At 40.7% G+C, this 27,926-nt stretch overlaps 1 protein-coding gene across 1 annotated transcript in view; it reads right to left on the bottom strand.

Moving 5' to 3' along the window:
* Window positions 1-19,965, bottom strand: part of LOC310965086 (caM kinase-like vesicle-associated protein) — a gene marked incomplete at its 3' end in the record, with an annotated part of 42,012 nt that extends 22,047 nt beyond the window's left edge. The window contains exon 1 of the mRNA XM_083938495.1: window positions 19,857-19,965. The remainder of the gene's footprint in view (window positions 1-19,856) is intronic.
* Window positions 19,966-27,926: the final 7,961 nt, after the last annotated feature.

Raw genomic sequence — 27,926 nt, 5'->3', positions numbered from 1 at the left:
AGGGAGGATTGGAAGCTGACCGGATTAAATAGTCTAACATGAGATAACATGGACACAACCTAGACACGTCTGCATATATGAGCATATACAGTGCATCCGGAAAGTATTCACAGCGTTTCACTTTTTCCACATTTTATTACGTTACAGCCTTGTTCCAAAATTTATTAAATTAATCTCTGTCCTCAAAATTCTACACATAATGCCCCATTAAAAAAAACAAAGAAATCACATTTACGTAACTATTCACAGCCTTTACCATGAAGCTCAAAATTGAGCTCAGGTGCATCCTGTTTCCACTGATCATCCTTGAGACGGTTCTACAGCTTAAATGGAGTCCACCTGTGGTAAATCCAGCTGATTGAACATGATTTTGAAAGGCACACACCTGTCTATATAAGGTCCCACAGTTGACTGCATGTCAAAGCGCAAACACCAAGCATGAAGTCAAAGGAATTGTCTGTAGACCTCAGAGACAAAATTGTCTTGAGGTACAAATCTTGGGAAGGATACAGAAAAATATCTGCTGCTTTGAATGTCCCAATGAGCACAGTGGCCTCCATCATTCGTAAATGGAAGAAGTTTGGAACCACCAGGACTCTTCCTAGAGCTGGCCGGTAGTCTAAATTGAGCACTCGGGGGAGAAGGGCGTTGGTCAGGGAAGTGACCAAGAACCCGATGGTCACTCTATCAGAGCTCCAGCCTTCCTCTGTGGAGAGGGGAGAACCTTGCAGAAGGACAACTATCTCTGCAGCAATCCACCAATCAGGCCTGTATGGCAGAGTGGCCAGGCGAAAGCCACTCCTTAGTAAAAGGCACAAGGCAGCCCGTCTGGAATTTGCCAAAAGGCACCCGAAGGACTCTCAGACCATGAGAAACAAAATTATCTGGTCTGATGAGACAAAGATGGAACTCTTTGGTGTGAATGCCAGGCGTCATGTTTGGAGGAAACCAGGCACTGCTCATCACGAGGCCAATACCATCCCTACAGTCAAGCATGGTGGTGGCAGCATCATGCTATGGGGATGTTTTTCAGCAGCAGGAACTGGCAGACTAGTAAGGATAGAGGGAAAGATGAATGCAGCAATGTACAGAGACATCCTGGATGAAAACCTGCTCCTGAGTGCTCTTGACCTCAGACTAGGGCGACGGTTCATTTTTCAGCAGGACGACGACCCCAAGCACACAGCCAAGATCTCAAAGGAGTGGCTTCAGGACCACTCTGTGAATGTCCTGGAGTGGCCCAGCCAGAGCCTAGACTTGAATCCGTTTGAACATCTCTGGAGAGATCTGAAAATGGCTGTGCACAGACGTCTCCCATCCAACCTGATAGAGCTTGAGAGGTACTGCAAAGAAGAATGGGCAAAGTGCCTAAAGAGAGGTGTGCCAAGCTTGTGGCATCATATTCAAAAAGACTTGAGGCTACCAAAGGTGGTTCTACAAAGTATTAAGCAAAGGCTGTGAATACTTATGTAAATATGATTTCTTTGTTTTTTAATTTTAGTAAATTTTCAAAACTCTCAAAACTTTTTTCATGTGATCATAATGGGGCATTATGTGTAGACTTTTGAGGACAGAGATTAATTTAATACAATTTGGAATAAGGCTGTAACGTAATAAAATCACGCTGTGAATACTTTCTGGATGCACTGTACATCTATGCATATGTAGAAAGTTTGGTCCACAAAGGCACCTCCACTTTACTTCAAACAATACCTGAAAATTCTCACATGTCATACAGAAGCAAAAGCTTCTTGGGAAATAGTTCAACTTGAATATAAGGAGCACAGGTTCTCACTTATGGTGTCATATATTTATCATATTCTTATTTTAATGAATGTAGTGGGGTTTTTTTAACTGTCGGAGCTAAAATTACATTTCTTTTCATGGAAAAGTGCAAATTAGAAGTGAGAAAAAGTGTGACGCCTGTCTCATATGACTCGGGCCAACGTAGGTCAAGCACCCATGTGTCACACACTTGTCTGCTATTAAGAGGTGTATAATACCATGCTGTGTTCACACCAAACGTAAGTGAATTTTCAGCATGTATTACTCGTACAAGTCTGACCACGGAATCATTTGTATTTATTCATGTGCAAGATGCAATGTATGCCAGTGTAAATACCACCTTTTCTTTCTGTGACATCTCAACTATGGCTTAAATAACCACTACTGCTGACATCATGATGCTGATGTATAAAAAGTGTGAATGCATTCTTTGTCAGGTCTGTCTGCCCGACGACTAGCAAACAACTTTTAAAATGCTTGTTGCAAAAATTCGCACCATTAGAATTATTTAAGATGTGCTATAATCACATGATGGTAATTTAGATTCAAATATTTAAATTCAAATAATGGCTGTAGGAGTTAACCTTAATGTTTTTGAACATTAAGGTTAACAACTTAGACTGGCAGTTATTAAGCAACACGTGAATTTTCACTTTCAATCTTAAAACAATCCTAACGTAAAAGGAGCAAACTGCCCTCTTGACTTCCAAACTACAGCCAGTCTTATTAGCTTTCAGTTCCTCTGTGCTGCTTCAGTGAACAGAAACTTTAATTGCCACGCATAAAAACGACATTACATGAAATATTATCATCAAAAGGCAGGAATAAATAAAGCAGGCTTGGGTGTAATGTCGAGCTCACACTAATTGAAAGCCCCTTCAGAGTGCTGACTGTGAAATTAATAACGCAAAAGCGACACAAATTATGAGCAGTAAATTCAATTAATGTAACTGACAGGAGTAGACTGTAAATTGATAACATTTGGAAGCAAACAATAGTACAGCACAGTGGATGCCTCCCCCATGTGGGATAAACTATTGCCTTCATGTTGCACGGTAGCTAAATCACAGCAGAAGGCAATCTAAGCCTATAGTAGACTTGTCCAACACTATGTCATCCAACATGAATGTAATAGCTTACATTCATGACATTTCTGTATCACATTTTATATTACATAATTGTCTTGCTATTCACAGCATACCTACTGTACAATAAGTCTCCTGCGTTTTAATGACATCCTCCCCGAGTCCCTTTTTAATAGTGTGTAAAGGGTGTTAAGAGTGCAGATACATCTTGTAGGTTATTAACACAGATAGATTTCCAGATGACAGCCACATTACACTGTCCCTGCTGCCTGCCTTCATGCAAGAGAATGAGCACATGTAAGATGTTTCAGATCATCAGTTTTCTGTCTGCAATAATATAGATATTTCCTTTCTTCATTGATATTTTGATAATGGAAAGACGCAAAACAATAGCTGAAAAGCTCCTACACCAGATATAATGTACATCTTTGTCTCATGCATTTATGTTCCATCAAGTCCTCATCTGCTGCGACAGCCACATGACTCTTATCTGCTTACTCAGCTATGATAGCCCAGGAAGGAGAAGTTACCCTGCAACGAAACTGTCTTTGAGGTATGAGAAATATATTTGTAGCATAAAGTCAGTATTTTAAGCCAAACAATCATCTTTTTCTAAACCTAACCTTAGAAAAACACAACCATTTCACTACCTGTGTCAGTCACTGGAAATTAGGATTCCCTCAAAACGAAACTGAGAAGGCAGTTTTGTAAGTATCAGACAGAGAAAGAGACAGGGTTTCATTACTCCAGTACTTGCCCCATGAAATTTGCAGTCATCCCATGGATGTATCTGCTTTATATACCAGAAGAGGAGAAATGAGAGAGAAAAGAAAAGGATTAACTGAATACTGGTTAGTTCTGAGATCAGTCAAAGTGTAGGCTAACAGTTAATGTCTGTATAGTTGGTATACGTTTTTTTCATGGTGAATAAACACGGATCGCACAAATGCCGAACAGCTAAACAATGAGCTGAACTCACTATAAAGTTCCGTAAAGCCCATCGGAGTAGTAGATAGATGGTAGATTCATCTCTACGTACAAGCGATCCCTTGGTTATTAGTATTGGGTACCATTCACATTTGAAGCAATACCTGAATTCTGTACTCTCTAGTATCAACATAATTTGGTCAGTACCCATAAAAGTATCAATTTCAGTATCCAACCCTATCGGTCTGAAAAGAGAAGCCAATCTAGAAGTTCTTTAAACCTGCATTATTTCTAATGTCCAGCAGGGGGCGATTCCAGTGGTTGCAAAAAGAAGTCTGTTAGTATAGAAGTCAATTGGAAAATGACCCTACTCCTCACTTGATTTATTACATTAGTAAACTTTTTCCTAAAGAGTTTATGGTCTCAATCACTTGTTTCAAGTCTTCTTCGATACAGTATGATGTTCATTTTGTAAATCACTGTGCCATTTAGAGAAAAAGACAATGAAGCAGGGGATACTTTAGAGGCATGGCAAACTTGTGACTGACTGGTCACCATGCTAATGACAGGATAGAGGATTATAAATGCATATCCACTGCCCTGTGTACATTAAAAAAGCCGCAAATTTGTTTTTGGATGTTAAACTCTTAGACTGACCTCATAGTGTGTTTCTGAATCATCAAAGTTAATTGTAACATTGTGGTCACGTGACAATGTCTTGTTCAGCATTTGGTCGTGCCTTGCTAACAAAGCTAAAATTATCTAGCATTAGCGGGCAACTTAAGGGGAATTGAAGATTTTCGGCTGGCTTTGTGTCAATCACAATCAAGCCTGACTGACTGAGACAGACCAACAGTGCCAACCATTAAAATGCAATAAGGTCTATATATATATATATATATATATATATATATATATATATATATATATATATATACACACACACAAGGCTGACATCGTCTTTTTTGGCAAAGAGACCAAGGTCTCTTCTGTGGGCACAAAAATAGACCACATTTCTCTTTAACTCGAATATGACAACAAATCATCCATCTTATGCTCACACAGTCTGTTGTGTTTTCCCTCCTCTGTATAAGGTAGATTGTGTCTAATGCTCTCATTAGCTTCCCTTGTGTCTCTACGTAGTGTTGCGTGATGTCTCCATCTTTTACACTCTCTTCTCATTCAGTTTGAAAAGCTCTGTTCTCCACGAGAGGAGGCTTCTTATAGCATCGTTTCACTGAACTGAAAATAGGAAGTTCAGAGCATGAAAATGTCTTTGACAGAAGGGGGGGGGGGCTCTAACTGCTGCACCCTGAGCCTGATGTTTAAAACAAGGCAGATCTGGAGGGTTTTGTCTGAAGTCCAGCACAACTGAAACCAAATGCAAGCCAGATGATGAAAACATTGCTCAAAGGCAATGCATGTGTGATGAAGATGTGGGTATCTGCATGGTTTTTATTCATTCCATGTGATGTCTTTTTGCTAATGAACTGTCCTGCACTTTTTAGAAATATACATTAAGACATGTTATGTAAAAGATTAAATGATGCTGAAACTTTAAAATATGAATATGCACTGGAAAAAAACAAGCTAACAATAATGTATAGGCTAATTGTGGAAAATTTCAAATTCAAGTGAGATCAACAAGATCAGACATAAACCGAATGTTTAAACACAGATCTGATGTTCTTGGTCCTGTGACTTACTACCGTAACTCGAGCTCTGGGGATGTAGATTTTGATAATCAGCTATACCAGTGATTCAGCAAACACAGGAATACGGCAGTGGGAGGTTTGATGTATTTTTGCAAAGGCAGAGCAAACTCACTGTTTCATATCAACCTGACCTCCTCCCTCACTTTTTTTTTCTTTTCAGCTGGAAACCAACATCTATTCAGCAAAATGCAGTGTAACAGATGACAACCAGTTAGGAGGCAATGGTTCAATCTTGTAAACAGACCTCCTTATTATTCACAAGTTAACCAGTTTTAGATTTTCTTACCCCCCCAGCCTTGTCCAAATGTGAATGCCATCCGCATGTCCATCTAAATTCTCTTTTATTCTGAGAGAGCAATAAAACCCAACAGCATGAAGACACTTCATGGCCAGCGCATCATGCCGCTGCTTGTTAGAAGTGTGTAAGGTCCTTCGAGGGGATAGAAACTGATGGACTGGACTGCTGCAGAGCTGTTGTTGTTGAAGGGCTCAGTGTGAAATCAAAGAAAAGTTTCCCTCTAATGCCAAGAAAATGGAACAATGATGTTGTATTAGTTTGCTTTAGTTAATGTGATGCTTGTCTCAACTCTTTCTGCTGTTCTATTTTGTGCTGCAGCACAGTTAAGGTTTATTTTCACAGTTAATTTAAAAGCACAGTTGGAATAAGATATTACAGTGTGTACATTAAGGACAGATAATATATTTTATTAAACCTATTTTCAATATTTACCCAAAGTTCAAAAGAAAAATCTGTAACCATCTGAGCTGTGTACGTGCAGGCATTTGAAATGTGTCGTCATTTTACATGCAGGGTTACCCAGTGCATTAACAAGTGACACCAAGGGGCCCTGACAAAACAACTCTGTTTGAGATGAGAACAGGTTGCCTGAGCAAGTGTTGCATATGAACATACATGTGTATTCCAGCCTACTGGATTGGGATTATATTGCCTTTGGATGCACTTGTCGGTGGTGAGGAAAACTTTTGTAGATATTTTTTTTAAATTTACATCCAGGGAAAAGGTACTTTTTATGGTTGTTGTTGGGTATGGGTCTGATATGATTCAGACACAAGTAAACATTTTTCTACTACATAATTCATGAAAGAGCATGACTACTGTTTACTAGAAGAATAGATGTAAAAATGCAGTAGCTCATTATTACTAGTCAATGATAATAGAAATTAGATGATATTAATTAACTAAAGGAATTGAGTGGGTGTGCCTTGACAACAAAACAGCAAAACTTAACTGAGAGAGAGAGGCCAAAAAACCTCTAGCAGATATCTAGGTAAAGTCTCAGGCAGAGCAAAAACTGACAGGATGCAAGCAGGGCATGTGGCATGAGGGTCCTTGGCATGACAGAGGATGAATGAGAATGGGTTGTATATTATTTTTACTGGATGGGAGGCTGATGTGGATAATGAGGGCCAGGTGTGGAAGTGGGTGGGGAAGCACAGGTGAAGGGAATGAGGTGATTGCAGGGTAGAGTGGCAAGATCTGCAATGATAGGAGAGTTAGTGATGAACAGATGAACACAGGTGAAAAAAAAAGCAGTCCCTAAGCAGGTGACCCTGTGACACCGCTTGTAACAAAACAAAAAGTAAACCACAATGCGGCTAGAATTGAAAATAGGAGTAAAAGAACCCATATGTAAAAGTAAAGAAACCATCCCTAAACAGAGAAGGTCTGAGACATCACTTATTTCCAATTTACAATCAGTGCGTTTACATGTAGTTTAAAAACCTGATTATAATCGGGTTAAGGGCATACCCCGGTTTCTCAAACACCATGTTAACACCATACCCGGGGGAAAATCAGAGTTCTCATACCCCTGGATAACTCTTTTAGTAACCGTAGTTCTCTGGCATGTAAACATCTTACCCGGATTATTACCGGGTTTCTGGTCTGCACACTCTCCGCACTCCACAGCGTTGGCTTTTGACTCAGAAATAGAATAAACCAGGAAGCATCAGTGCCAAAAGCAACACATAAATGCACATTGCATGGATGATGAACCCAGCACGCAGAATTTCAAGACTGACGTGCTGCCTCCACTCTACCACGGTCTTACTGAGCCAGAGGTTTTATTTTATATGAAACACTATAAAAAGTTTATGTGCATATCACTTTTAGCCCCCTATGGATTCACAAGCCAGGTCTGACAATTATTACAAGACAACATTTCGGTAATATGTTACTTACAGTACTTTTATAGATGGATCAAACCAATCTTTTAGCATTAGCTTTGCAGGAAATCCAACTGCATTTTGGGCTTTGTCTACGAAAGAGTCCATGAAGTGACATGAACAAATACAGATTCGGCTGTTGTTGGCCCGCTTTCTTCTCTGACAGCAAAATTAATTTTCCTTCGCAATCAAACACTTTCTGAGTAACAAACTGAATAACTGGATTGCTGATGAACCGGAGGGTGTTGATAGGTTAAAAAGCTTGGAAGTTCCGTCTATGTAATGGGAGGATGGATAGAGCTGTGCATCATTATACTTAGTGGGAATGGCAGCCATGCTGTGCCTGAAGCAGACATAACCAAAATAATTCAGGACAGTCTGATATCAGAGCTTTTTGCTCACAGGGATTCTCTTACGTACGTTTATCTCATTGTTTCATTTTTTGGCCAAGTGTAATATAAACACCCAACATTGTAACTTCATTTAAATGAAAGAAACAATGGAAAAACACAAAAAGGCGCCTTTAACTTAATAAATAAATAAGATATTCTACCTAAACAGTCATCCCAAATTATGACCTGTGGGCTTTAGTAGCCATGTGCAAATGAGCCATCGGTAAATTGCTGCAAAGTCATTAATTAGATAAGACACAACTTGACAGACACCCTGCAGAAAGAAAGCTGCATGCATAAATAAATGCATACACTGATGATTTCAAACATGTGCAGTGAGAGCAGGTTAATTCACTGGTTGTGTCATATTTAAGAATAATAACTAATTTCACGTTGTTTGTGCATCACATATAAATATTTGGGTGCAAAAAGACAGTTCCTGTTGAGTTAATAATCACCAGTTCTGTCCTTGAAATTAGGATAGGATGATCATAATGATTTTTGTCTCTTCTTGTCTAGAAAATATAGAGGTTACTGAGCTCTAATTTCCACCTACAGCAGCTTAATATGTAAAGTAAATCAGTTTGGTAATATTCTCCACAGCCTCTTCATATTTACAAGCTATTCTCTCTGGGGGAGGGATGCGTAATCTCTCTTGACAGAATGTTCATGAAAATTAGGTTTGTGTCACCGCTGTGTGCTTTTGGATACTTAGCAAGGGAAGCCAGCTTGCACTGAATTTCTAGTTGCTTTACAAATTACAGTAGAGAGAAGCAGCTGTATTTCTCATTGTGTGCAGGTAAGCAGATGATTAACTTGTAGGAAATCCAAGTAATAACAGCAGACTGAATAACACTGCACTGTCAAAGTTTCAAATGAGTATAAATGCAAGATAACAGCCTAGTCTCCATGGTTACACAGTGGTCATGCGGGTGAAATAGCACAAGTGGACAGGCTTTATCCGCAAGAGGTGACATATTATTGGTGTAGAAAGAACTTTTCCTGCTGGGATGACATGCTCTCGCTCCTCAGACAAGGGTGAGTACATGTGTTGCGACCCACTGTAAGCACAGAACTAGTGAGGGTTGGTGAGCTGTCCTGCATATGGCCTTGATTGTCCTGATGGGATCACAGAACTGCCTGCCCACCAGTTCGGCCCACCTGCTCCTCAGCAAGGCCAAGCAAACTCGATCCCCATGCTGTCTACATTTCCAAACACGTCATCTTTTGCCTTTTCAGCCAATGCTTAAATTGTTCTAGGCATTCATGCATGTTTCACACCCTCAGTGTGATCACATTTGTCCTTATCAAAGGGGAAGAAAGCATGGTCCAAATCTTTATCGGTCCTGTGCTGCACTCCAGCTCAACTGTACTTACTTTACTGTACTGTATGTAGGCCAAAGATGTTATCTAATAAATCCATGCACTAAGTTTCCTTTTTTATACTTTTTTACTTTCGGATGAAACGTCATCAAAAAGTTAATTTAGGATTTTAATTTGGGGGGAATCATGCTTAAAACCAGGAAAGAAGAAGAAAGAGAAAAAGAGTTAATGTCTGCTTCCCAACTATTTTAAATCCACTCAGCAAAAAGTTTAGGCAGTATATCATTAACATAACTTCACCAGTTTATCATCTGATCCCAGAAAACACAACTTCATCAAACACAGCTGTCACCACCTGTTGTATTTCTGTAGTTTCTTGCCTCCATTAAGAAAAGTCTGTTGTGATGAATGACTTAAAACATAGAATGATATGCTATGGATATGCATGCTCTGTATGTTTTGTTTTCTATGATCATGGCCACTTTTGTACAAATATTAACATGGACTTGTGTTTTGTATGTTTGTTTTGTAGGACACATAGTATAGTAATATTTATGAAAGTATACAAACACAACAATCTCCATTTACTGTACTGGAGCTTTCGATTGTAGTACATCAGATTTCCACCAGTAGATGTGTGGATGAATTTCCATTTTGGGGATCACAATGTTAGTCTGTAAGTAACGTATCATATAAAAATGATGTCAAAGGCGTACTCAGAGCATTACTACTGTAATGCCTAGAGGTCCTGCCTGAGCGGTGGTATGTGAGGAGTGCGGAGTGACTGAAATATCTTAACCACAATTGAATGGTACAACATTCATTCAATTGTGGTACAACAAAAAAACTACCCCTGAGGCAGTTTTGAGTATTTAGCCAGGTTTATAAATCTGTCTGTGGACAGTCATGATACTTTACAGGTTTGTAGTTGAGATCAAATTAAAGGAAGAGTTCAAAGATGGGTGCAGTCTAAGCAAAAGCACCAGAAGTAGGGGGGTAGATAGTAGGGAAACGACCAGTGCCCTGCCGCTTTTCAGCCCTGGCCTGATTTGGCTTCACAGCTGGTGAGATCCCATCACAAGGTGGTCTCTAGTTTTGTTTTCGAGTGGTACATGGTACAGAGAGGATAAGGCCAGCTTGAGCCATGTGTGAAAAAACACAGCCATCTCATTCATTGAAAGGAGCCGCTCCTTCAGTTGATTTATGCCATATGTGACATTTGGCTCTGTTTGCTTATATCTTCATAACAACTGTGCCTAGCAGAAATAACATGCAACTGTGCAGGCACAAAATCCCAGTCTGAACTGATCGACTCATTTAAATCCATGTCCACAGCACAGATACGTGCCGGGAGAGTTGGAGTCGACACACAGAAAACCAAAGGGGTTGGTTCACTAATGCATACTTGGCCTTTCTTGTATAATATGTGGCTGGAAGACCAGACCAGGCTCACTACACTACAAAAAACCTACTACCCACCACAAGGCTGGACTCATTCTTTTTTTCGTCCCACATGAATGAAAAATACCGTCTCTGAGGCCTTTCTTTAGTGAGTAGTAGCAGTCTGTGCCTAAATATACTTTCCTCTGTTTCTAGCTTTGTCTAGGCAGTGACACAGTTAATCTGCCCATGGTGTGTTGGTGTGCTTCATGAGGAGAGAGGCTGACATACCACGCTGAGAGAATGAGCAGGGAGGAGTGGCGAGGAGCCAAGTGACTCAGAACCTGTGACAGGAGGGTCATTGCGGTGGGAGGTGGTGAGATGAATGACTGAGGTGTGAATCCTTGTTGCTAATGGAGGCATCCACCCCCACCAGACTCTTTTCCCGAAGTATGTGATTAGCTCATCTCCAGCCCCATGTTTAGCTATATGCCTTGAGCCTTTGAGCCCAGCATTTAAATATTCCTCTGTAAATCTGTACTGAGCACAAAATCTCACCACAAGCATCACAGAGGCTGCCACAATATCAACCCAGGTGAAATCATTTATTTCAGCTTTCAATACATTGTCTTTATGAAAGGCAACTTGGCTGTTTTTGCTTTATGTAAAATCTGAAATGCTTCCTCTTCACACTTCACCGGCTAATCTGACCATTCTCTACGCCTGTTGTTAGTTGCCTTGGTTACAAAGTCCTTCAGTGTGGCATCATAGTACAGTAGCATTTCTGCTCAATGCAGAGAAAAGCATTTGGAGGAGGGTGTATGTTGTAAGCTGCATATTGCTAAATTTAGAAGAAATTTTCTCTTGTTTGTCTTTTGGAGGTCCAAGAGGTTTGTTGATGTCTTCAAACAGCATGTAGAGATAAAACATTAATGTGCATTACAACATGGATCAGTGTTACTATCGTGTCTTACACGCAAGAGAATAACGTTTGCTTTAAATGATTTTTATCGGATGAGCTCATGAGCCCATTCTAATCCTGATGGCATCAAATACCACCATTTTGTCATGGCCATCTGTGTTTGATACTAACGCACAAGGCACCCTAGAGCATCTGTTTAAAACACACTGGGCTTTCAACCCAACAGTGGCATACTTAGGTGCTCAGAGCAAGTACTCCAGGTGACAAGATGGCGGCACGTTCAGACGCAGTGGCTGAGTGCTCTCCCTTTCGGTGTTTTGTTAATTTACTAGTGTGTCAATTTATACTATTCTCTCTCACAGAGGTGCGACGCATGCTGAGGGCGGTGAAGCCAAGGAAAGCGACAGGGTTGAACAGCATCTCGGGACAGGTGCTCCAGGACTGTGCAGACCAGCTAGCTGGGGTTTTTACCACCATTTTTAACCAGTCACTGTCCCAGGGTGCCGTCCCTCCCTGTCTCAAGTCCTCAACCATCATTCCAATCCCAAAAACGACTTACTTTCATCAGCAGCCTTAATGACTACCGTCCAGTAGCACTTACCCCAGTCATCATGAAATGCTTCGAGAAACTGGTACATACACACATCATTTCAAATCTCCCACCCAGGTTTGACCCTTACCAGTTTGCCTACAGAACAGGTGCACAGCTCTCCATGCTGCTTTGTCCCACCTGGAGCGGCAGGGGAGCTATGCGCGGCTCCTATTTGTGGACATCAGCTCAGCATTTAACACCATACCCCCCAACAGACTAATGACTTCCTGAGAGTTCTCAGGAATAACAATCTGACTCAGAAACTTTTGCTGTCATTCTGTTGTTGCTCCATAGAAAGCATCCTGACTTACTGCATGTGTTTGTGGTTTGCCAGCTGCGCAGTGGCTGACTGGAAAGCCCTCCAAAGTGTTGGTTACACAGATTATTGGTTGCTCACTCCCCAACCTGGAAGAACTGTACAGCTCTCACTGTCTTAGTAGGGCTAAAAACATTCCAAGGGATTTGTCCCACGCAGGCCACCAAGACTTTGAATTATTGCAGACGTTTCAGGTCTCTACATGCTCAAACTAATAGACTTAAGCACTGTTATAGCTTTTGGATAAAAACTGTTCTTAACACCAAAAATACCTTTACCTATAACTCTCCATCTGTGTTATAGTATTGACATGCAAAGTACATGCACTCAACTCCACCTTTTTCTTATAATCACCAAATTACTGATTATACTACTGTTTCTCTCTCTGCTGTTCAATGTTTGCAATATGTGCCTATCTTTGCTCAGGGTCTCTGCAATCTACAGTTTTTTGTTTTGTCTCCTTAAGCTGCAACGCTGTGCGTGTGTGTGTGCGCTTGCGTGTTGGTGTGTAAGCTTGATGTTTGAAAATGTGTCTTTTAAAGGTCTAGCCTATTTTTTTTTATGCTTTTAATGTTAAATTATTTCTGCACTTTAAGGGATTGTACTGTAAATTGTGTTGTACTGTGTAGGTAAGAGGTCGAAGTGATGGATGGGTCACACGCAGCACTTTCACCCAGGCATGTCCTTACTGTAACCAAGTGGTTTTGTTTGAGGTCACAACGTTAATCACCTGGTGCCCGAGTTTAAAACAACAATGTAGAGCAGAGAGTGTAACTGCTTTATGTTTTCCGTCATTTATGTTCACCATATAAACGTTTTGGTATGTCAGTGTTCAAAACTTCTGCCCCCCAAGTGGCCGAAAGAATCAGATACCCATAAAGATTCTTTGTTATGAACTTTAAAAAGTATTTAACAGTAAAATCATTTGCAAATCACAAAATAAATACACAGCGTACTGTGAGTGATCAAGCCTGCTGGGCACACATGATTTATTTGTTTTCTTTAGAAAATACTTTGTTTTGCTCCCTCTGGTGATGCACACCTTTAAGATTTCTTGTTTAATTGCATTCTGTCTGTACATAAATTGCTTGCTCCCTGTCCTCCTCCTCCTCCTGTTTTGCCAGAAGCCTAAACTGCACTGTTCTACCATTCAAAATGCAAACAGACAAAGCGGAACTTATCATCATGCTTAAATCCATCTCAAACAGTGAAAAAACACATATCATGAAGCCTGTGCTTCGCTATCAAGGTGTCTTAAAACAGTGTAGTAGTATATTCTTGCACACGGATGCCAGGGGCCTATTAAGTCACGGTTCAAGGGTCAACTCAAGGTACATCTCTACCTGTGTCACCACGGTGATGAACTGCCTAGAGCATGAGAGAGCGGCATCGATTGTAGTCATTCAGTTGCCGGTTGTCTTCAAGGTCTATCATGCAACTTTAATGAAAATAGATTTCCCTTGTCCTTCACCTGTGCAACATGAAGTAGAGACCAGTACAGCATAGAGGAGACCATATTAAACAGGACCGAGAATGCAATCACACGTGAAACAAACCAAACACAGCCTGCAATCTTTCATTTTAATTTTTTTTCCTGCATTCCATCTACACTAGCTTGAGTGTTTTTGCATTGATTTTGGCTAGTAACAGAAGATTTCACTGGAAATTTCACAACATTTCATCAGTTTCTTGTTACATAGAGCAGAACTATGCTGCAGAGTCGATGCATAAAATGTCACCTGAAAAATTACCTTGCTCACTCAAAGATCACGGGAAATGCCATCTTATTTCTACAGGATGCAGTCAGCAAACAGCACAAATCAATAACAGAGAATAACAGAGCAGGCAGCTGGGGTGACAAACTGGGTGCTGATGACAGTAATGCTCTACATAGGAGGCCCATTACTTCTCATGAACAGTTAAAAGGAGAGTATGTGCCAGATCAAGACCCCAGAAATGTCACTGCATACCTTTGCATAAGCGACTCACTTGCAGATGAAAATGTCTACAGTGGCAGCATGAATCAATGTTGAGGTGAAATATTAATCCACTTCCATTTAAAATTCCCCTTGAAATTTTCTATTTGTGGATGCAGGCAGGGTGGCTCTTTGAAGCTGCATGGTGCCAAGCAACCCTTTCACTAAAGATGAGCTTTTGAGGGCAGAAAACATTTTTTAGTGGACGCTTCCACTGTCTTAATCATGATTGATGACATTGATTTTTTCTTTTAATTGACACTAAATGTTTCCTCCTCAGAAAAAGTACAGGCAGTGCCACATGTCATTAAAACATAACTGCTGTTGTACAGTATGCTCCCTCTGATAAAACCCATAATGACTGATGACAGAGTCAGCGTCATAAACTTGTCCCCAGATGCCTGTGACAAGACGAAACCAGCCAGAATCAAATAGCACAGATGAGAGACTCAATCCACTGTTGGCCCTCCTATAGAGGATATTCACTGATGTCATTTGCTTCACAAACATTTAATGGCTATACTCATTTCACTTTCAGAATTTGATCTATGCAGTCCCATAATATTTTAATGTCCAGAAGAGCCACATGGTCAAATATTTTAATCCCCGTTCAAGTTAGCAGAGCACTAAACCGATAGTAGACCGCCTGACGGCAGAAGTCTCTGGTACGCCTGCTATATGGGCCAACGCGGAAGCAGTGCCGATCATTCGGGTATTTTTAGACGTGGCAGGTGACCTTTTTTGGCTCCATGCACTACTGAATAACTTTCATAGGAATAAACGGGACTCCGCCTCCAAAGCTGTATCCAGTATCCAGTATCCATGAAACAAACTCACAACCATCTACAGCTCCTAATCGAAATTTTCCTTCATCGTGACGGGAGTACGTGGCATCATCATTTTTTTTTAACTGATCGCTGTTCATGGTTTAAGATGTTTTTTGGGGGGGCCTTTCTTGTTTAGTAGATAAATAGAAAAGAAAGTGGGGAGAGAGAGGGGATAACAGCAAAAAGCCACAAGTCAGACTTGAACACGGACTGCTGTCAAGGATTACATGGTGAACACGCTCTACCAGGTAAGCTACAGGGGTTCCCCAGCCCCGCCCACTTCAAACTATTAAGAAGTGTTTAGAGAAAAACATGCATTCATAAATCTCTCATGTGAAATAATCAAAATGGAAAATGGTGTTTGGTGTGTGTAGGACGCGATCATTTGTACTGTGAAGGTGATTGAGAAATAAGTAGGTTTTTAGGATCTTTAAAAAGGAACCCCACTGATTTTACACATCAAAGTACAACTGCTTGAGTTGTATAAAGCATTTTGTTGCTGCAGAGGACACTGCCAAATTTAATTAAAAAAAACAAGTGATGCCACTTGGTCATGACGAAAAAGGCCAAATAGTCTTGGGGTGTTAGAACTCTAGAAGAGTACTCTTCAAAAGAAGGATATGTCAGCTTTATCAGAGTCATAAGCTTGTTACAAGGATATTGAAGTACTCTAATCATTTTTTATTAACTTGTTTTGCTTTGTTAATCTGTTGACTGCACAACAGGGGGACTGTAGGAGGGTTGGATGACATCATATGCATTTCCTAAATTGGCAGATCAGGAGCTGTGCTTTGGCCTGACCTGGTTTGTACTTTCCATCGTCCAATGGGAAAAAATCTAATTATGCTTGAGAATTTCTAATAGCTGAATGAGAATAGGTCATGAAGTAAAAAAGAATATTAATATTATTCTTAATAAACTACTGTAAGGTGTGTTACCAGATGGGAGATGATTTGAGTGATGGCTTGTACTGAAGCAGTGACATTTACTGATGATGATGATTAATAATGAACCAGCAGAGAATAAGTCACTGTGTGCATGAATGAGCTCTTTTAACCAGGATGTTGACAATCAACCAGTAATGTGCATACGCTGTAGGTTTAGTGTGTTCACTTTTAATGCATCCATCATCTCCGTCACAAATGGGAGCATCGTCTCTTTCATGTTGAGATTAGCAGCTTAATGTCAGATATTGCATGGCAGGACTCCTACAGGTATCACTGCAGGATTTATTCACTGTAGTATCCCCCTCATTTTACTCTCACAGCTTAATATCGATCCGCTGTAAATGGAGGGAGCGGATGCATGGCTGCAAAAAATAACCCATGTGTTGCTGAGGTCAGTCTCTGACTTCATGGTGTCACTTATTTTTGTTTGGATGCTTCAGTCATGTGAGGACAGCTCTGGCCAGGGTTGGATGGGTGGACAGCAGCAGCAGCAGTAAAACTGGAGAAGCATCAAATGGAGCCCATTAACAAATGAAATCACAGATAATGGTGGTAGCATTTAACATATGTAATACCAAATGTCTACATGATTTGTTTTGTGAGTTTACAGGATGTTGTTTACTGTGCAAAAACTCATATTTAGGCATTACATTCATATTTGCATGACATCACAATTATGAAACAGAATACACCTGCAGGCTGTTTGGAAATGAGCAAGCGTGTATCACGTTATTTACTTTCCTCTGCAATGTGTTATATGTTTGGCTGTTTGGGGAGGCTAGAGAAGAGGTTAAAAATAAAGAGTTTATATAAAAATATGGCAAAAATCTGTATTTATAAGGGTTATGTTGAGTCAGAACAACAGTCAGCCTCTGCAGTGGCGGAGTATCCACACGCTTTTGATTCTCCTCTTCAAAGCGAGAGACTCCGCTCATAAGTTCTCATAAAAAGAGCCAGTCCTATCTTATTACTTTAGATCTATCCCTTGCACACTTGAGGGATGTTGTCTCTGACTTAGGTCATTAAACTCCCTTCTCTTGTACCATACAGGTCCCTCACTCATACTCAAAAGCCTGCTATTCTTATTTTCTCACAACTCTGGCAACAATATAATGAAATACCACATTGAGAGCATCTCTAGCACTCCAATAGTGTCAGCAGCAGTGCCTCCTCCCAGTGACAATTCACAATGATAGTGTCAAAATGTGTGCTTCACTCTCCATCGAGAAAACGACCCTACACACTAAGGCTGACACAATAAAGTTAGGCCAAGAAATAGCATCACTGCGTCCACAGTCTTCGCTTGTTAGAGTGTATTTGATAAATGAAAAGTGGAGATCTCCGATATTGGATAATCTCTCTGGCCCTCCACATGATATCTGTGCTGCAGTACAGTATACCAATTTATGCCCCAATATATGTGCTTTCATCTAGTACAAGTACTCAGCATGTACTCCCCTTGACTGTGTAAAAGCACACATGATGAAGTTTGTTGCGTGGCTCTTGCACAGGAGCATTAGTGGCTGGACTCTCAAAGGCCCCATGAAAATTTTAATGAGCACACATAAAGCCACATGCAAGAAAGAGAAAAAATATAAGTGTAATATCTTAGAGACAATGGATACTGAACTGTATACAGAGGACCACGGTGAAGGCAGTAAGTAATAAAAAACATACTGGTTCAGTACTTCTAGAGCAAGCACGTATCTGAATGAGTAGACTTCCAGAAATTGATCCCACAGTTATTTTTACAGGAGAACCTACTCCACTCTGAGTTATTTATTTCCATTCATTCATTCGATTCAACATCACTGTTACCAGAATTATTTCAGCAGTATTAGCACATTTGTACATCTGCAGGCGCATTTCCAAAGCAATCCTCACATCTACACATTTCTCTATCGTGCCATCAGCTCACACAGAATCAAGAGCAGATGCGCCATAAAGTTCAAGCGCCTCTCCCTAGAGATGTAATTGTGTGTAAATTGCGAGGCTATGTGGTAATCGGCTGCGCTTTCCTGTAGCTGCTGTTGCCACAGGGCCACCTGGGGTCCACCGCAGGTCTGGACCTCTTCTGGGACTGAACGAATCATTACATTATAGCTCACTGATCCTCATCTTAAAGGGCCTTAAGGACATGACATATGGATGACAGGCATCTACCTATAGAAATGCTCCTGTGGTGAAGGTTTTTTTCCCAGTGTGAGTTTGCGGCTCAGCTGGTTTTACTGGGCAGTCAAAGATACACATCTGAATTTATATCTAAGTAACAAACCAATGATAATGAATATTAAGAGTTGGATTTTGACTTGATTATTCTCAGTCTTATTAAATCCTAGAAGTAAATGTCAGAGTGTGTGCTCTCTTATGTTCTTCTGAGGCAAGCAGGGGTTCAGAGAGATTAGTTTCAGTGTCTCACAGGCTGCTACAGTAAAACCTTATCTTGGGAGCAGGAGTCATTTCTTAGGAACTTAGGAGCTTATGCTGAGTGCAAAAACAGATGGCAAAAAAATAAGTTCTTGCATGTATTGTTTGATGACAATTACCCTAAAAATTATCTAAATGATAATTACACACTTGAGGAAGAGTAAAAGTCATAATTTGATTTCTTGCTCCATCAGGTATCATCAGTCACTATTGACAATGATAACACGCCTGAGGTTTTTCTAAAGCCATCTTAACCCCAACCCCTTCTCACGAGATGAAAAAAAAAAAAACACCATAGACATTGTCAGAGAACATTACCGACCTTTGACATGGTGCATGTATGTTTTTCACATTGCCCCGTGGGGAGGCTCAACAGAAGTCACTAAAAATGATCCTCATATGTTTTAATGTTGTTCAGTGTTGGGGCATCAGCATCCCCACAGAGTTGCAGCATCAGCACTTACACAGATGTGTGCCTGTGGAGCCAGTGAAGACTTGGTGCCTGATAAACTCATGGAATAAAACAACTAAACTACTCTTACTACTGTATGGACGACAGGAAGGTTTGATGTTTCGTCATTCTTTATACCTACATTAATGCTGCACTTGTAAAGTTTTCCAAGTACAATAAAAAAACACATCTCACTGGTGTCACTCTGTTTAAAAAAACTAAGAAAATAATGCGTGGATATCTCAAGATTACTTTAAAACAAAACGTTGCAACATAGTGTGAATCTGTAATGCAAAATATGTAAAAACGCATTTGTCTTTACCCAAATGATGTAGAAAATATATTTAAATGTATGTTTAAGACATTCGATCTAGTGGTGGGTTAATTGCCACCAGAGCGCTTTTTAATCCATTCATTGTTCCTTATTCTGTATGACATTATGTAACAAACTTAAATGGTTAGTGTAAGTGTTATAAATAGACTTCGATTCACCGATAACGGAGAAAAACACTATTTTAAGTCATTCTGAGCCTTTTCTCGGCACCTTGCGCTTTGAGTTAATTCCGAAATCTGATCGGCTATTTCAAAAAACATCGTAACTTACCTTGACACCAAATTCCGCCTCTAAATGTAGGATCCAGTGACTGTCAAGTTTGTCCTCGGAGATCCCCCTTACTCCTATTATACTTAACGTTCTTGTGAAGTTTAAAGAATTAAAAGTAGTTCTACATCAAATGCTTGCGCTCCTGCAGCCTGTACGACTGTACCATCTGTTGTGCCAGCGCGTGTCGAGCTCTGCGCGGTAGTGAGGAGGCGAGGCGAGGCGAGGGACGGAGGGAGGGAGGGAGTTTAGTGTCCAGGGCGCACAGCGCATAGGACAGCGCACACAGGAGAAGGGTCAGAGACCAACCTACTGAACATGCACTGTATTTTATAGTTTTACAGAATCAGCGTGCGATGCGCACCCTGTGGGCTTTAACTGATAAACCAGCACATAGTGAGGGGTGCACCTGCACTCACGGCCACCTTACACACCATTTTATCCTGTGCAGTAAAAGACGAATCTTAACATTTCCGTCCACACTTTAACATTTCCCAATAAAAATAAATTCAAATAATTTCCCCCTGGGATTATTAAAGTATTTCTGATTCTGATTCTAAATAAAATGATGGAAGTTGTGAGAGTCATACCTAAGATTTACTATAAAATAGTGTTTGCACCTACTCGAGGTTCATATTTAACTGCACAGCATGCCTGCCTGCAGTTCCTTGTGAGTCAAGTGGACTGAGATAAAATCAGCCCTGGAGATTGAGATCAGCTCAGTACAAGGCTATCAGAGTTGTTATAGTTCCCTATTTTGTCTCTTACAATATGCATTTAAATGTAAATGTAAAATGTTTTGATGCAGGCAATTTTAACAAGACAATCATAATGCAAATAGAGAGGAAAGGGCAGGTTAATTAATTTATGTTATACAGTTACACCAGGGTGATGTTGTTAGCAAAGGTGTTGGCAGGACCAGACTAGTGCCATAAAAGCAGATGAGCCAATCAGATGCTGCTGCTCCTTACACTGGACTAGGATAAGTAATGTATCTATTCAGAGTATTTCTGCTGTAACGTTGTGCATTTTAACATCTGGGTCTGTAAGGCCTGAGTCGCTTTTGGGATCCAGCTTCAAGGGGCCATTTCCAACTGCATTTGAGGCACTTTGCGTTGGTCTAATTTTTTAGCCCCAAAGATTTCCACTCGGTCAAATCCCCCTGACTTGCTTAGATGATTGGTTCATCAAAACTTGAAAAAAAAAAAAAGAGTTGTCTCATTTAAAAAGGTGTGTGTGTGTGTGTGTGTGTGTGTGTGTGTGTGTGTGTGTGTGTGTGTGTGTGTGTGTGTGTGTGCGTGTGTGCGTGTGTGCGTGCGTGCGTGCGTGCGTGCGTGTGTATTTGGAAGGTGATACACCAGGTGGTACTCTCAGCTTTGGAACAGAGAACAAACATCTTTCCAGAAAAGGTGTCTGAATGTTACCCTAGATGATAGAACAAGCTGTCAACTGTTTTTATAGGTACTACTTTTAGGAGGAAGATCAATTACAGCCTGCGCTGGCATGGCAGAAGTAATCTCAGTGATAGATACCTCAAAACCTGGGCAAATAAAACCAAAATCAGAATGGCTCAATTCAAAGTGATATGAGAGAATATCAGTTTTTTTCTGTTATTTCTGTGAACCAAGTCTTTAAACAGCCATATCAAGCATCTGCAGCTTGCCTCTGATTGTTATTGGAGATTAAACCACGGTCTAACATCCTATGATTTATCCAAACCCTTAAGGGACCACATGTCCACACACATTGTAATTGAAGTATAAGGGGAAACATCTCCATAAAACTAGGAAGTGAAAACAGCGGATGCTCATGGATTGAGACACTGTCTACTTAGAGAGAGAGCAGATGGTTTCCATCAGTGTGACATATACTGTTCAATGCCCCACATATGTTCAGAGCGATGAATTAAAAGGTCAAAGGAATCCAGTTGCTTCTAGAGAATCACACGCTATGGTTTTCTAATACCAGGTCAGAATACAATATAGGTTGCTAATTCTTTATTTTCAAATTGTTTCCGTGCCAGGCATAAAACAGCACAAGAGTAAAAGCCATCTCTGTTCCACCATGCCCTGCAAACTGAAGTGCATCCCTCCACTACTTCCTCCTCACCCACATGTGTTGAAATCTGCTGAGGCAGTTGAAGATGGAGCTTCCAACCCGGGAGCGAGGCACCAACAGAACACTGACCCCAGTGTTGCTGGGTGCCATCTGCAACCCATGACAGAAGCCAAGCTGCCATACTGTCCATTTGCAGCTCCTGCCAACTGGGATCATGCTTCTTCAGCTATTCACAATGTGCTTGCTAGGCTTAGTCGCTCTCGTGATAGAATGGTAGAGAGCATCGTTGCACAGCAGGGTACCTTTTTTTCTAAGGGGCTGCACATTATGTTCATGAAGTTTCTAATCAAAGTTTTAGGAAATGTTTCAGGTCTCCACCTTTTTTCACCTACGGGGCTTCTTCAACTTTTGCCTTCTTGCTGAACGTTAGAAGAGAAGATGGATACCACTCTCATGTCTGCACAGCCATCATCCCACTGTTCCCAGGGTCCTATGAAATGAACATTGCAAGAGATTGAGAAGTTGAAATTGCAAAAGAACAAAGGATATTGATGGTAAAAATTACATTCAGCCACCATGGATATATCAGTGTCTAAAGTAACCTTTCTTACCTGAAAATTTGAGGACCTATAAGACCAGTAAGGTTAAGATTTTTAGCTGTTGAGGGGGGATTTCAACATATCAGCCCAACATGCATTGAACATTTGACATGAAGAAAGGGAATTCTGAGAACATATATATATATATATATATATATATATATATATATATATGTTAGGAAAAAAAAACATTTCATCCATACACATGGATGTTCACTACACTTAAAAATAAGGCAGTGCCCACTTAGGAGACAGGAAGTGTATACCATTTTATTTTATTGGCACAGCTTGAAATCTGAAAATCTTTGGCTAGAACCAGGAGGCTGTTAGCTCCACTATGCTAAGCTTACCATGGATACCGAAAATATGAGAAAACCTATAGCGATAGTATAGAGAAATGTTTTACATTTCAGTTTTTGTATGTTTAACAAAAGTGACATAAGTTATATTTTTACCAATGGACGGAGGCAGGCTAGCTGTTTCCCTCCAGTATAAATAGTTAGGCTAACTGGCTACTGGTTTTGTAGTTTCATATTTAGTGTACAGAGTAGTGTCACCTTTCAGCAATAAATGGTATAAGCTTATTGAGCTGTTTCTCTAAATACTGGTGATTGAGTCCTAATATGGGTAAAGTATTTGTCAAATTATTTGACAAAAGCTAAATTTACCATTGCTTAGTATGGCAATCGAAACTTTGGTCTGTTATAGCAATGAACTCCATACTTATTCAGAAAGCAAAATGAATATTTTTTATTAGACTCTCATTTAGTTTATGATAATGCACAGCGAGTATGAAAATGCACATCTTAATGCTGCTTGACCACAAGACAAGCTTGAATATACAGCAGAATGGCAGTATCAAGTGTGAAACAGGTCAAGATTGGCAATGCCGAGTGCTTTGGAACTGTTGAAAAGTATTAACAGAGCGATATCAGATGTGTTCAGCACTTTGTCAGTCACTTCTCCTCATGACCATATAAGTGATGTAATGAAGCGAGCAGTAGTTATCGTCGACTCAGCTGTCATCTCTCAACATAGGGAACAGAGGAGACAGCTGGGGATCTGTCACCATGATGTTGTGTTCTTGAGGCCTGACCCACAGTTCCTCATCATGATCTAAATGTACCGACCTGTCATTTCTCTTATTACTTCTTCCTCTGTGGCTGAATGTGGACTTCGTTATCAATTCATTGACAACAAGCCCCAGTATTATGATTATGAATTAAGCTCTTGCTGTCAGGGTCCGCTGTAATGTGTATTATCTCCTCTCAGTCCAGCCACAGAGGGTCTACGCATGGCTCTTTGTCTATATTCATGCGGCAGTCCTCTCATCACTTGATTTACATCCTGTTTTTTTGTTTGTTTGTTTTTTACCTAAAAAGTTTGTTTCTTTGTTGTTTTTCTGTCCACAACCATCCTCAGATCTTTTATTTTATATAATAGCGCTCCCAGTACTTTTGGTCACAGACAGACTGTGCTGTTTCACTGCAAAAGCCTGATATCACGACGACATTCATGGCCTTGTAGCATCACAGCACTCAAGATGGAGTTGCTATAGCAACCGGTGATCAGAGGGGTTATTTTTCTGTGTTTGTGAACATATTGAGGAGATGATGGGGAAAAGATGATTTTATAATCAGTCACCAGGTACAGTTGTATATAGTATTTCGCACTCACCAGCAGTGGTGGAATGTAACTAAGTACATTTACACAAATACTACACTTAAGTACTTGACTGTACTTGTACTAGAGTATTTACATTTTATTCTTCTTCTACTCAACTACGTTTTTGAGATAAAGATTTAACTTTTTACTCAGCTACATTAATTTAATAGCTTTAGTTACTCTTACTTTGCAGCTTTCGATTATCATCCATCCATCCATCTTCAGCCGCTTGTCCCTATTGGGGTTGCGGGCGGGGCTGGAGCCTATTCCAGCTGACATTGGGCCTGAGGCGGGGTACACCCTGGACAGGACGCCAGTCTATCACAGGGCACATTGAGACAAACAGAGAGACACAACTATTCACACCTACAGGTAATTTAGAGTCATCAATTACCTAACACGTACATGTCCTTGGACTGTGGGAGTAAGCCGGAGAACCCAGAGAGAACTGACACAGACACGGGAAGACCATGCAAACTCCACAAAGAAGGGCCCCAGATGGGATTCGAACGAGGAACTCTCTTGCTATGAGACGACAGTGCTAACCACCACACCATTGTGCCGCCTTCAGATTATCATTGTTCATAGTAATTCAAAACTATAAACCAATATATTTTGATATAGCTTTAACAACCCAGCAGTAGCCTGTGAACAACACAAATCTGCAACCTCATATTTTATTTGCTATCGCAGAAACCTCTGTGCCCCCTCCCAATCAGACAGATTGCAACTGACCAGACCCTGGCTGGACCAATCACAACTGTTTATCACATATAGGGCGGGTTTGATTTAATAACTTGCAGAGCCTTCGCACTTTATGCGAAATACGAGTTGATGTCATTTTTGGTCCGCACACCCTTGTGTGCATGAGCCTAGCTTAGTAAATGGAAAGAGTTAAGACATTTGCTACAGCTGATGTTGAACTTTGTACTGAAGTGCTATTTTCAAATTCTGATGGCAAAAACAGCAACACTCACTTCACAGACAGAAGTCACTGTAGTCTGTTTACATTTGTCACTTGTACTGTAGGTGAAATGTATCCAAATATGTCCAGAGGCATTTTGGTCTAAAGCCGTCGATACAGCTAAAGATGGAAAACGAAAATAAGCGGACATGTTCCAGACTAAATTGGTTTTGCAGTTTGGTCTGGCAATGTCAGGCTAACCCAGCAGTGTATAAAGTAATTTAAATTAGCCCCACCATAACCAGTTGCAACACTGAAGTGATACACACATGAATGCATCACTTGTGCTTTTACGTCAGTAAAATATCTGAGTACTTGTTCCGACACTGCTCAGCAGCACCACGACAACTGTAAGAGTGAAAAATGTCATTGAAAGGTGCCAGAAATAATGACGGTATCTCTATAATTAGTCTCACTTCTTATGGTGACCATCTACTGTATAAATTAATTCAATTCAATTTTATTTACGGTGCCAATTCATAACAAAAGTTATCTCAGGACACTTTACAGACTAGGTAAAGACCACACTCTATGACTTATTTATGATTTACACAGACCCAACAATTCCCCTGTAGAGTACAGTGGCAACGAAAACCTTCCCTATAACAGGCAGGAACGTCAGACAGACCCAGCTCTATGGAGGACGGACATCTGTCTTGACCGGTTGGGGAGGAAGAAAAGGAGAGAGAAAGAGAGAAAAGATGGACAGATGCACAGAGAGAGAGACAAAGACAGACACAAAGACAGAGAGACAGATACACTTCCAGAGATGCAAGCAACCACAAAGGTAACAGTAACTATAATAATATCTATAGTAATGTGAATATGACTTATATGTTATGACAGTTTATATAGTAGAATATTAGAAACAAGTTCAGCACATCAACAGTACATTATGGTAGTAAATATGATTAATGATGAGTAGTGGTACAGCTGTGATACAATGAAAAATTAATGGTTCATCTGACAGAAACCTCCTGCATGATCTTTTGAAACAAGCTTTTCCAGAGGAGATGTGAAATCATAAAGGGCACAGTGTGATTTCATATCACCCCTACAGAAGAAGTGCTGCTGATGTAATGTCCCTGAAGATGGAAAGGTGAATGTAGAAAAGTGTTGAACCTTTTAAAAGTAAAGTGAAAGAAAAACATTACTTATACATGTTACATTCATATGTATCCACATGACTTCATCAATACACAGTACAACAAAACTGTATTCATAGTGCACACACATACTTACTTACACATACTATACTGTATACTCCACATTAATGAATAATACCAGACAGTATACTGTACATGACTCAACATAACCATTATGTATGAACATACCGTTACTCAGCCTCCCTTTCTTGTTCTCTACACACAGTATCCTCGCAGACCTAATGTTGCGTTCACACCAAAAGCGATGTAGGCAATGAAAGCATCAAGCTGCCATTCAAAATCAATGTGAATGACGCAATGACACGCGATGTCGCTTAGGGCGACACGTTCTGAGCGATGCGATGTAGCCATGATGCGTCCGTCATGTCTATCACGTCGTCGCGTTTGTCACTTGAAGTTGAAAAGTTTGAACTTTTCAAGCGACATCGTGTGAAGCTGTGCCGCGACAGCCAATCAGCGTTGAGATTGCAGTAAGCATCATCGAAGTTCTCTGAAATATCCACGGGCTCACCAAAGCCGCTATTGTTGCAGTCCTTGGGGAAAACCAGACTGTTGACCTATGGATATAATATAATGGATATACTATGAACTGTGGATGGCAGCGACGTGATTTTAGGCATCTAGTCTGCCGGAAATCCAGAAGAAGAAGAAGAAGAAAGCCGTAACTGCGGAGTGTAGCGTAGCCTTGTCTGATCCACCGGAGACCGGGCAGCAGCCTGTATAGCTACATTCACATATCACTGACGGCTTTATCTCACTATACACAATGGCTCTTTTAAGAGCCACACACTTCCTCTGAGACCTCATTTCTGTTCTTTTAAAAGCATTCAGACCCCTGGTTAGCACTAGCATCACTTTCCATTTAGCACAACAGCAGAGTAGCCTGAGCCGGTTAGCTTCAGTTAGCTAGCCGCCTCTGTAATTTAATTGCCTCCATCGCTTTTGGAGTGAATGCACGGTAATACAATTGCTTCAGAAGCTTGTATCACACCGCTTGCTTACATTTGTCACATTTTTGATCATCGCTTCATTCGCGTCTATCGCAGGTAGCAGCCGAGGCTACTAACTCAGCCTACTCTGCTGTTTTGCTAAATGGAAAGTGATGCTAGTGCTAACCAGGGATCTGAATGCTTTTAAAATAACATAAATGAGCTCTCAGAGGAAGTGTGTGGCTCTTAAAAGAGCTGTTGTGCTGTAGTGAGATCAGGCCATCAGTGATTTAACCTCCGAAGCCGTACAGGTGCTGCCCGGTCTCCTCCTCTGCTTCACTCTGTGCCGATGGCTTTGTTGTTCTTCTTCTGGATTTCAGGCAGACTAGATGCCTGAAGGCATGTCGCTGCTATGCACAGATCATAGTTATATCCATTATATTATATCCTCAGAAACCGACTGGTTTCCCCCAAGGACTGCAACAATAATGGCTTTGGTGATCCCCTGGATGTAACACGGAGAACTTTGATGACGCTTACCGCAATCTCAACGCTGATTGGCTGTCGTGGTACAATTTTTAACTTTATTTGCGTCGGCGGCAGACACTCTAGATGCTTCATTCGCGCCACGTCTTGTCGCAGCAGACGCTCCATTCGCGCCGCCTCCGCCTGAATCGCGTGAAAACAAAATA

This window comes from Echiichthys vipera (genome assembly GCF_963691815.1).
Source record: "Echiichthys vipera genome assembly, chromosome: X".
Lineage (NCBI taxonomy): Eukaryota > Metazoa > Chordata > Actinopteri > Perciformes > Trachinidae > Echiichthys > Echiichthys vipera.
The sequence above is the reverse complement of the archived record's forward strand: the minus strand, read 5'-3'. Positions and strand labels throughout refer to the sequence as shown.